Raw genomic sequence first — 12638 nt, forward strand, 5'->3', positions numbered from 1 at the left:
TCGCCAAGAAAGTAAGATTCGCCGTTGCGGCTTCAATCTTTTAAATTGCAATATCAAGAAAGCAAGATTCGCCATCGTAGCTTTAATCTGCTACACTGTACTGCCAGAGAAGTGAGATTCGTCGTTGCGGCTTCAATCTTTTAAATTGTAATGTCGAGGAAGCAAGATTCGCTGTTGTAGCTTTAATCTGCCCCACTGCATCGCCATGGAAGTAAGATTCGTTGTTGCAGCTTCAATCTTTTAAATTGTAATGTCGGGGAAGCAAGATTCGCCGTTGTAGCTTCAATCTGTTCCACAATATAGGAAGACAGGACCTGCTATCTTCGATCTACTTCACGCCAATACATGAAGAAAAGATTTGCTTTCTTGGATCTACTTCGCCACCAGTATGGGAAGACAAGATCTGCATCTTCGATCCACTTCCTACCAATATAAGAAGACAGGACCTGCTATCTTCGATCTGCCAACATAGGAAGACAAGATCTACTTTCTTCGATCTACTCCACCACCAATATGGGAAGACAAGATCTGCATCTTCGATCCACTTCCTACCAATATAGGAAGACAGGACCTGCTATCTTCGATCTACTTCACTGCCAACACAGGAAGACAAGATCTACTTTTTTGATCTACTCCGCCACCAATATGGGAAGACAAGATCTGCATCCTTGATCCACTTCCTACCAATATAGGAAGACAAGGTCTGCATCTTCGATCCACTTCCTACCAATATAGGAAGACAGGATTTGCATCTTCGATCCACTTCCTACCAATATAGGAAGATAGGACCTGCTATCTTTGATCTACTTCACGCCAAAACATGAAGACAAGATCTGCTTTAATGACTTCAATCCATCCAACTGCAACTTCAGGGGTATAAGATCTGTTTCTTTGATCTGTTCTCTGGGGAACATGACCTGTAAAATTTGTTTTATGGACCTATTTATGCCTAGTGTTTAGGATGACATGATCAGAATGAATCAAATGCTCCTAACTAGATGTGTATGAATGATATTTGCATTGAATGATATTTGTATGAATGCAGAATGTCATTTTTCGAGAATGATCATCTTTTACTGCTTAGGTTGTCGTTCCTCGTTGTTCGTCAAGGTTCTATCACTGATGTTTTCCCGTTCAGCAAGTATCTTTGACAGAAGATTCAAAGAAATAGTCTCAATTTCGACTATCCTTTCTCAAATGTTTCCAACCCTTAGGTTTGGTTAGTTCTAAACAATAGTCCTGTTTCAGGTCCTCGTATTATTTAAAAACTTTCAGAGTAATATGCAGAACTCCTTCTGCATGAGTATTGTCAGTCCATTAATCGTTATTTCAATGAAAAATGCTTGAAAAAGATTATCAAAATAAATGAAATTTTGTTGAGAGCAAAGCTCTAAACAAACAAATCAATCAAGACAGAAAATTTTGCTGAGATACGAGATGTATAAGATGAAAAAGATTATCACAATGGATAAGATGGAAATTTGTTGAGAGCAAAAGCTCTAAATGAACAAATTAATCAAGATAGCAAATTTTGCTAGAATAAAAAATGAGAATAAATTAATCAAGATGGCGTATTTTGTCGAAAATACAAAAATGAATAAAATGGAAATAGGTGCCCCAGATATCATAGCATGAGCTTCTCTGCCCCAAACTTCTTGAGGACCCTTTTGAACTTGATATGTGTCTAGAAGTCCTAGAAGACTTTGTTGATGCCCAAGATGTAGTATCTCTCCTTCTTATTAATTCGGAGAGGACAATACTACCGCATGCCCCACCTTCGATCAAAATTTGAACTGCCCATTCCTGGGTTTTCAATTCAAAACCCCATTGGTCTCAAGGCGCCCTTTGCGGGTTTTCACCTTGGCCTCTCCTTTTTCTTTTTGTTATTCTTTTCTTTTCTTTTTTTATTTCTTTTTTCAAGTGAAGTATTTATTGCTTGAATCAGAATTCTCAAGATTAGGCAGGTTCTTGCCATCCATCCTGGTTAATATCGACGTTTTTTCAGATAATGACTTCTACATAAGGTCCTTTTCAGTTTGGCATCCACTTTTTCTGAATTCCCCTTTGTATGGCAAGGATCTTCTTCGATATCAGGTGCTCCTCATAGAATTCTCTAGAGCGAACCTTTTTTGGCGAGCTCGCATCATTCGCCTTTGGTACATTTGACCATGACGGATAGCTTTCAACCTTTTCTCTTCAATCAGATTTAACTGACCATATCGGGGCTAGATCCATTCTGTTTCATCTAACTTCAGCTCTGACTAGACTCGAAGGGTAGGAATATCAACTTCGATAGGTAAAACTGCCCCTATGCCATATACCAACGAGAAATGAGGTGCCCCAGTAGAGGTTTTTTTTCTCTTTTGTTCTCTTTTTTTTTGTTTTTGTGTTTTTGGTTTTTGGTTTTTTTTTTGCCTTTTTCTTTTGCTTCCACTGAACTGTTCATTTTGGGCGGCATAGTGTTAATCTTGAACAGACTGCAAACTTCTGATGTCATGCCGTTGTTCAAATTCAATGCATTGTCTGATATGAGCATTTTTGGCATTCCATATTGACAATGATTCTTCAAGAAATTTGCTGATTGTCAGCTTTGTGATATTGGCATATGAAACAACCTCTACCCACTTTATGAAATAATCGACGACTACAAAGATGAATTGATGATCGCCAGAAGCTTTTGGCGAGGTCGGCTTAATGACATCCATGCCCCTCATAGAGAAAGTTAATGGAAAAGTCATAACATGAAGAGATAAAGGAAGCACATAAATCTTGTCTCCGTAAATTTGGCCCTTGTGGCATTTCTTGGTATAACTGATGCAATCCCCTTCCATGGTGGACCAGCAGTACCCATATTTCATGATTTACTTGGCCATTACAAGATCAATGCATGTGTTCCTCAAACACATTTTTTTTAGCCTCAACAGTGTCCGCACGTCTTAGTAGCTCAGGCATATCTTGGTATGATCATGTGAAAACATCATTGAATTCTTAAAGTAACTCAATGACGTCTCGCTTTGTCTCCGCGGTGATACAGGCTTTGATATTCACCTTTTTCTCTTCTTTTAAGCTCACAATTTTCACTGATTCTTTGTAAAGCAAGATCTGTTTCTCGACTTGTTCTACCATCCTTAACAATCAGGAGATAAGCTACAGTCTCGATCGTCTTTAAAGTCTTGAGGTACCTCTGGACACATATCTTGCTCAAAAGGAGATTCTGAGTCAATAGCAGTGTCGCTCATATCATTGATATCTGGAGACCTGTTCTAGGGACGAAAGAAGACTCAAAGGACAAATGAATCAAAGGGTAATTATCTGTGTAGTATGAGTTTGAATGAAATGGAAGGAACAAAAGAATATTTGCCAAAACCAGACACAAAGATGCATTTCATTGAAATAAAAAAAATGTGGACATACGCCTTTTTCACAAAAGGATTTTCTATTGCTCCTAGGCTTAGAGCAATAAGAGCGTTCCGAATGTTACTCTGAAATGGCCCTAAAAATTACAAGAATCTCCTCCACAGTCCAGTTGTTTTGAACGCCTCTAGGGATGTAGAAACAAATTCATGATAGGCTTTTTCATTTTTTTAGTTCTTCTTCAAAGGCACAAACATCTTCACCTTTCGAACCATCGATATATTCAAATAATTCCAATTCTTTATCATCCATCTGGTTCTGTACTAGAGTTCTAAACTCGACGTACTTTTGGATTTTAGGAAATTTACTGTATGCAATGAAACGTAATGTTGATGCATGAATACGTATTTTTGGATTTTAAGAAATTTATTGCATGCAATGAAATTTAATGTTGATGCATGAATGCGTATTTTTGGATTTTAGGAAATTTATTGCATGCGATGAAATGTAATGTTGATGCATGAATGCAAAAAAGAGATGTTGATTCTTGGTTCAATTCTATTAGAACAACTTTACTAGAAAATAAATCTCTTTACATAAAACGGATATATATACGGCTTTGCCCTCATATGCGGAGACATTCGATCCTCTTCTTCATTCGAGCGTTAAGATAAATCTCACGAACTCTTTAAAAGGAACATCTCTTCTATCTCCTTTTTTTGCTTGATCCAGGCCGCGACTCGTTGCTCACACATCCTCGTGATGTTCCTTGGCTTCTTTAAGAAAGTTCAGCGGCTCTAGAATAATCTTTATCATCTTGAATTCTCGGGTAACAGAGCAATAGTCGTGTAGTCCTCTATTAAACTATCATCCTTCTCTTATCACGTTTTCTTGGACCATATTCGGACAACCGTAATATTATCCACTTTATCAAGAAACCCATTTCCTTATGACAAGCTCTCTATTTAACAACCGAACGTGAATCAACACCTCTTTTTATGATGAAAGTGCAATGCAATCATAATCAAAAAGAAAAGAAAACAGGTTAGTACAAAGCAACAGCAAGCAGGAATAAATAGAACACATATTCGGGTGACCACTAGGGGTTTGAAGTGGCCCTGCCTAGGGTAGGCTCCTAAAGCTCGTTATATGTGGTTTGGTTCTAAAGCAAGGGTACCTGAACCAGCAGATTCCTCGATCCTCACCCATTATAGGCTCATACGGACCGAGTTTGGTTCAGGGGAATACATTTCCCTATGGCTGCACGAAGATGAAAATCTCACGAAGACACAGGTACGGATGTATCCCGAAAGCGATCCACTATCCTGCACGGAGGTGAAAACCTCACGAAGGACTAGTTTCTCACTCCCACTTAAAGGGGTGTGACCAGTGGTCATGCAATGCAATGTGCAGAGATATATAAAAAATAAAATACAGAACATGATGAAAAATATAACTCAAGACAAAAGAGATGCAATGAGAGGATCGTAAATTTAAATCGAATTTTCAACTTTCGACAAAAAGACGAGAAATAATCAACACGTGGCTTGACTCTCTTATTTTGGTCCCCAGTGGAGTCGCCAAGGTGTTGACACCATTTTTTTGATGAAAACGGGGTCGACTTGGGTTTTAAAAATAAAAACGAAAATGGGAGTCGCCACCAATCTTTTTTGATGAGGTGTGATCGGGTCACCTCAAAAAGTGGTTGTTTTTAATAAACAATTTAATTTTTATTAAAACAACGATTTTGGTCTACGAAATTTTAGAAAAACGGGTTCGGGAGTCGGTTACGCACGAGGAAGGGTTAGCACCCTCGATACGCCCAAAATTGGTACCTAGTTGATTACTTAATGTCTTGGTGTTGAAAATTAAAAACTCGAAAAGAATTTAAAAATACGATCCTTCTTTATATTGCGTTATTTTTTTAAAAAAATACTTGGATAAATCAAAATGGAAAAATGCTTTCTTATCTCGAAGTAACAAGATGTCACATTCAGTAAGTTAGGACACGACACCTCGTATTTTCGAGAGTAAGCTTGAATATATTTTTTGTTTAAACCTCATTTATTTCAATTTTAAAAGGATATTCGGTTATTTAGAATCACGAGAAAAATCGAAGCCCAGTAAGTTAGGGCACGATTTCTCGAATTTTCTAAATACGGAATATTGCCTTTATTTTCAAAATTTTATATGTTTGAAATTTAAAAGGATATTTTGTTATTTGGGTTTAATGAGAAAATCGAGACCCAGTAAGTTAGGGTACAATTTCTCAAATTCCCAAAATGAAAAATATTGCCTTATTGAGCAAAATTCATTTTGAATAATAGCGGGTAATCTATTTGAAGGTATGCATTTATCTCACTCAGAATAAAATAAAGCAATCAAAATTGGATAACTATGTCGGAGTTTAATTTACAATACAATGACGTGAACTAATCAATACAATAATAAACATAGAGTAATGATACATGAATAAAATTATACCAATGGCACACACAATGAAAATAATCACTCAACACACATTATTTAAACATCATTATTAATAAAAAAAGGGATGAATAAACTAAATAACATATATAACAATTTCAAGATGAGTAGTATAAAGCAAATTAAAATAAATAAAATGTAGAACAAATTTAAAATGATAATAAATGAGTTTTAAATAAATAATGTGAAAACAAGATTTAAAATCAACTATATACAAAATAATTTAAAATATTATATATGAAAAATTTTAAAGTAAATAATAACATATATGTACATATGAAAGCATAAAATAAGGAATATCTAAAAATCTTGAAATGGATAACAAATGATTTAAAACAAATAGTAAAATAAAAAAGGGTACAAAGCAGTTTTAAAATAATTAATATATACAATACATTTTAACATAAGATAAAATAATATATAAAATACTTAAGGTAAATAGCTAACATTTTTACATTATCATATAAAAATGCAAAAGGAAAATTGTTCTTATATTAAACAATAAAACAAGGAACTAGAATCGATAGTGTATGTATACATATATTTAAAATATTTAATGTATATAAAACTTAAAATAAATAGTAATAAATCTAAAATAGTTTAAAATAATATAATACATTAAAGAAAATACTAAATATCAACAACAAAATACAAATATAATTTAGAGAAAAGAAAAGAAATATATAAAATGGAGATAAAAAAAACAAGGACGTGATTGAAATCAGAATGAAATTAAGGGGCTAAATCTTAAAAAAAGGGCAAAGAGGAAAAAGGGACCAATTCGCCACACACTGAAAGTATCAGGGAGCGAAGGGGAAATATCCCAAGACCCTTATACGCGGCGTTTCGATGCGAAGGACTGCGCATGGTCAAAGGACCCGATTGAAGCAGACACAGAATTCACGGTCCAAATCAAAAATATAGAAAGGTCAGATTGCACTTCAAGCGCAAGATAGAGGGACCAAATGCGCAAATTACCCATTAGGGCAAAGCATGCGCAGTCTCCCCCTCTAAACGGCGTCGTATTGCAATCTCAATAAAAGCTAAAAAATTTGATTTATTTTTCTGCTATTTCATTCTCTACAAAGAACGCAAAAAAAAAATAATAAAAATAAAAAAATAAAAGGGAAGTCCCCTTTCTCTGCTAGGGTTCCAGGCCTAGCCTTGGAACCCCGCCGCCGTCCCTCTTCCCCACTTCTCCGATCGCGCCGCCGTAATAGTCGACGGGCAGTGGCAAAAGATGAGGCTTTTAACCCTGCTTTTAAGTTCGGTGGATGACACCAGTGAGGAGAAGCCAAAAGAGAAAGAGGAGAAATCTAACCACCTCTTAGCCCGGCCCCGACGACGACGAAGGGACCTCCGTCGACGAAGCCACGCGGCGGTTTCAGGTACTTCTATTTTGCTTTTTATTATTAATTTTTGTTAAAACCGACTTGCAAAAGAAATGAATAAGAGAAATAAAAAAGAAAAAAAACGCAAGGAAAACAGTAAATCGAAAGGAAAATAATCAGATTCAACCTTTGAAAACTCCGTTCTATTTTTGATTTCTTGATGTGCGTTCGTAAAAAAAACGAAGCCCAATACATGAGCAGTGCTTGGGATTTTTATAACCCGATTACCAATGCTTTTATCTCTATTTTGTTTTTTTTACATTATTTTTTCTTTGTTGTTGCGTCTACTTGTTGGCTTTGCAGGTGCCCGTGGCCGACAGTGGTGGCAGAGGCGTGCGAGTGAAGGCGTGGGCTGGAGGCGTGGCAGACGAGGAGGCCACGTAAGGCATGCGGCGGCCAGCTAGGGTTTGCTGCTGAAATTAGAAGTTTGTGGGCTGATTATTTTGGGCTTAAGGTTTGGGTAGTTGGGATTGAATTTTGGGTTTGTTGTATTTTATTTTATTTGGACAATGGGCCCAACAAATTTGGGCTTCTACAGCCTCTATTCAAAAAAATAGACAAAAATATTAGATTAAAGAGTAAATTGATCTTTCATTATAAATTATATCTATTTCTACTATTAAATGATAACGCGACTAATGGAGCAAGTAGAGAGCGACATACATCGTGCCATGTGTATCTCATCAAATATTAAAAAAAATCTTGCAAATAAATATTTTTTAATAATTATTTGAAAATTTATGTCCATGATAAACATGGAAAAATAGTTGCCTAAGTTGTTTTCTTTAAGTAATTAACAAAAAATATTAAAAATGTTGAAAAGTATTCATAAATTATTAAGAATTGTAAGAAATTGTTAAAAATTAATAATTTTTTTAAAAATACAATAAATATTAGAATGGCAAATTATGGTTAAATAATTATTATAATGAGTTGCTATAAATATAAATAAAATAAAATAAAAAATAATGTAAAAGTATAAGCCTTTGTTTTAAGCAATTATTTGTCTCGCATCTTGTGCACTGCTAAGTGGACCAATCTGAGGAAATATGTTAGTGGACAAAAATTTAAACATTTAAAGAAATATGATAAAAGTAAATTACGTGCAATATTATTGCACACAGGGAAAACAAAAAGTTATAGATTTTATTATTTTAGATTTGTGGTTTTATTTTAGTTACTTAATTTAAATTAAAATTAATTATAAATAATTTTTATTAATTTTTAATAATATTTAATATTTTCTATATTTTAAATAATTATTTATAAATTTTTTGAACAACCACTTTTAAGATAAACAATTGTCCTTATTTGTTAAAATCATTTTAAAAAAATATAAATACAATAATAATAAAAAAAACAAATGCTTAAAAAAATGCCAATAATATTAAAAAATGAGATGTCATCAAAATACACGAACTAAATTAAAAGTGGGTAAAAAAATTACCGAAAAGCCCAAAATTACGGGCTCGATCGAAAGGGTTACACGACTCAGGATTTTTTTTTCTTTTCTCTTTTTTTTTTCTGCTGCTGGGTTGGGTTGGCTGCTACTGGCCTGCTTGTTGCTGGGTTGGGCACTACTGGGCCTGCTGTTGGGCTACTGCAGTCTGCTGGGCTGGCGCAGGGATTGAACTGGACAGGCCTGCTATTGGGCCTGCGCTGGAACGGGCCTGCAGGGCTACTGGATTTGTTGGCCTACTTTTTTTTTTCTTTTTTTTGCTTTTCTGGACTAGGCCGCTGGGACAGGCCTAGCCTGCAGGACCTAAGCTGCTGCTAGGCCTGCTGGATTAGGCTGCCTAGTACTGTTGGGCCATTACTGGACAGGCCTGCTAGCTGGCTGCCTGGGACTGTTGGGCTTGGCTAGGTCTGGGCCTACTGGAACGGCCTATTTTGCTGGGGACTACTGTTTTTTGGGTTGAGTCGAGTCGGCCCGACTGTGTTTATTTATTTTTTTATTTTTCTTCTTTTTTCTTTTTTCTTCTTTTTCTTTCCTTATTTGTTCTTCCTTTTCAAACCCTAACCTCCTTCACCGTCACCGCTGTCTCCTTGGTCGACGGTGCGACGGTCGCCGGCGCGTCCCCTTCTTCCCTTCTCCTTCTTTTCTTCCTTCTCTTCTTCCTTTTTTCCTCCTTTTTTCTTTTCCTTTCTCTTTCTTTCTTTTTTCTTCTTTCTTCTCTTTTCTCCCCTTTTTCGTTTTGTTTTGCTTACTTGCTTAGGTACGACGGTGATGACGGTGATTGCGGTGATGACGGTGGCGGCACGACGATGCATAATGATGGTGAGGTTGCTATTTTTTGGTGTTTTTGCTTGAGTTTTTTTTCTTTTCGTTTTTTTTTATTTTTGCTCTGAGTTAATTCCTTTTTTTTGCCTTCATTTGTTATTTTTATTGCTGATTATTGCAGGGATTAGGTGGCTAGGGAGGAGGGGGCCATGCCCTAGGTCGGCGGCCGAAAATCACGGAGGGCAGGTGCATAGATCGCACTGGCAGCTGCCAGAAGGACCAAATTACAAATGTAGCAAAACTTTTGGGGATAAAGTGCAATTTTTGGGAAAAATTTAGGGTCAAAATGTAATTTATATTTTTTTGTATTTTTCAAATATTATTATTATTTAAAATTAATATATATATAAACCCAAAATTAAATCCTGATGGGCTCAATCATTGGGCCCATGTGATACTAGCTCAGCCCGAAACCCGAACCGAACAAAATTTGGTGATTACAGTTACCCCTCTTTGCTTATCGCTATGAAACAAGGATAGAGTAAAGACTTAAACGCACTGAATTTTGTTCGGTTCTCCAAAATTTTTCTTTCTGTTTGAAAAATAGAAATCGAAAATAGCTCAGTGTGCGACCCGAAGCTCAACTCATCTATTGGATTATGAGTTTTTTGAAAATAAACAGAAATTGAAAATACCTCAGCCTGTGACCCGAGGCTCAACTCACCTCTCGGATTATGATTTGATTTTTGAAAAAACAGAAATTGAAAATACCTCTGCATGTGACCCGAGGCTCAACTCACCTCTTGAATTATGAGTTGATTTTTGAAAAAATAGAAATTGAAAGTACCTTAGTGTGCGACCCGAGGCTCAACTCACCTCTCGCATTATGAGTTGATTTTTGAAAAAATAGAAATTGAAAATACCTCAACGTGCGACCCGAGGATCAACTCACCTCTCGCATTTTGAGTTCATTTTTTCGAAAAACATAAAATGAAAAATACCTCGGCGTGTGACCCAAGGCTCAACTCATCTCTCGCATTATGAGTTGATTTTCTTTTAAAAACAAAATTGAAAATACCTCAGCGTGTGACCCGAGGCTCAACTCATCTCTCGCATTATGAGTTGATTTTTGAAAAAATAGAAATTGAAAAATACCTCAGCATGTGACTCGAGGCTCAACTCACCTCTCGCATTATGAGTTGATTTTTGAAAAACATAAATTGAAAAATACCTCGGCGTGTGACCCGAGGCTCAACTCACCTCTCGCATTATGAGTTGATTTTTTTTTGTAAAACAAAAATTAAAAATACCTCGGTGTGCGACCCGAGGCTCAACTCACCTCTCGCATTATGAGTTGATTTTTGAAAAACATAAATTGAAAAATACCTCGGCGTGTGACCCGAGGCTCAACTCACCTCTCGCATTATGAGTTGATTTTTTTTTTGTAAAACAGAAATTAAAAATACCTCGGTGTGCGACCCGAGGCTCAACTCACCTCTCGCATTATGAGTTGATTTTTGAAAAAACTGAAATTGAAAAATACCTCGGCATGTGACCCGAGGCTCAACTCACCTCTAACATTAAGAGTTGATTTTTGAAAAACAGAAATTGAAAAATACCCCGGCGTGTGACCCGAGGCTCAACTCACCTCTCGCATTATGAGTTGATTTTTTTTGAAAAACATAAATTGAAAATACCTCAGCGTGCGACCAGAGGCTCAACTCACCTCTCGCATTAGGAGTTGTTTTTTTTTGAAAAACAGATATTGAAAATACCATAGCATTGTTTTTTTTTGAAAAACAGAAATTGAAAATACCATAGCATGCGACCCGAGGCTCAACTCACCTCTCGCATTATGAGTTGATTTTTTTGAAAAATAGAAATTGAAAATACCTCAGCGTACGACCCGAGGCTCAACTCAACTCTCGCATTATGAGTTGATTTTTTTTGAAAAACATAAATTGAAAATACCTCAGCGTACGACCCGAGGCTCAACTCACCTCTCGCATTTGAGTTGATTTTTTTGAAAAACATAAATTGAAATACCTCAGCGTGCGGCCCGAGACTCAACCCACCTCTCGCATTATGAGTTGATTTTTTTGAAAAACATAAATTTACAATACCTCAGCGTGCGACCAGAGGCTCAACTCACCTCTCGCATTATAAGTTGATTTTTGAAAAACAGAAATTAAAAAAATACCCCAGCGTGTGACCCGAGGCTCAACTCACCTCTCGCATTATGAGTTGATTTTTGGAAAAAAAACAAAAATTAAAAAATACCTCGGCATGTGCCCGAGGCTCAACTCACCTCTCGTATTATGAGTTGATTTTTGAAAAACAAAAATTGAAAAATACCTCAGCGTGCGACCTGAGGCTCAACTCACCTCTCGCATTATGAGTTGATTCTTGGAAAAGAACATAAATTAAAAAATACCTCGGCATGTGCCCGAGGCTCAACTCACCTCTCACATTATGAGTTGACTTTTGAAAAACATAAAAAGAAATAATTTTGAGAAAATCAAAATTTCAAAAAGATTATCAGGTGAAACTCGAAAGCCTTTTTTTGCATCGATTTAGTGCAACTGCCACCAAAATCTCTTGCTCTAGTGGAATACATGTATATGTCATGTATGATGTTATTAAGATATGCACGTGTTTGTCCTAAATGCTTTAATGCCTACATGATCATGCCATGCACCCTGGGTTGTTTGTCATGTGCCCCCTTTTTGATTTTCTTGAGGGCCCACATTCCCTCAATCCTTGACTTTTCTCTCAGGTTTTATACTCATCCTCAAGTTTTGCGAGCAACCCACACTTTTCGTAAATCACCCTCCTGCCCCTTGTTGAACTTTGTTCTTGCTTCGGGACCATTGTACTTGTCAAATTCTCATCCAAGTAATGCTCAACATTCCTTTTGTTTAGAGTATGTCATCTTACTATTTATCATTTAAATGAACAAAACATGAGATGCTTGAAAATGACAAAGTAGGTACGAAAGAAATACCTCACATTCATATTTTATTTCAAAAGCAACAAACAAAGAAAATTGACAAAGAATAGTTCAATAAAAAAGCGTCATAAAGAAAGGAAAGCGAATTCAATTGCCACAAATGCTCTAGATATCCAACGCATGAACTTTTCCACGTTTCTTCATCAAGGATCTTTTCAAGCATGGCTTCCTATCT

Source organism: Gossypium hirsutum, chromosome D05 (assembly GCF_007990345.1).
Source record: "Gossypium hirsutum isolate 1008001.06 chromosome D05, Gossypium_hirsutum_v2.1, whole genome shotgun sequence".
NCBI lineage: Eukaryota > Viridiplantae > Streptophyta > Magnoliopsida > Malvales > Malvaceae > Gossypium > Gossypium hirsutum.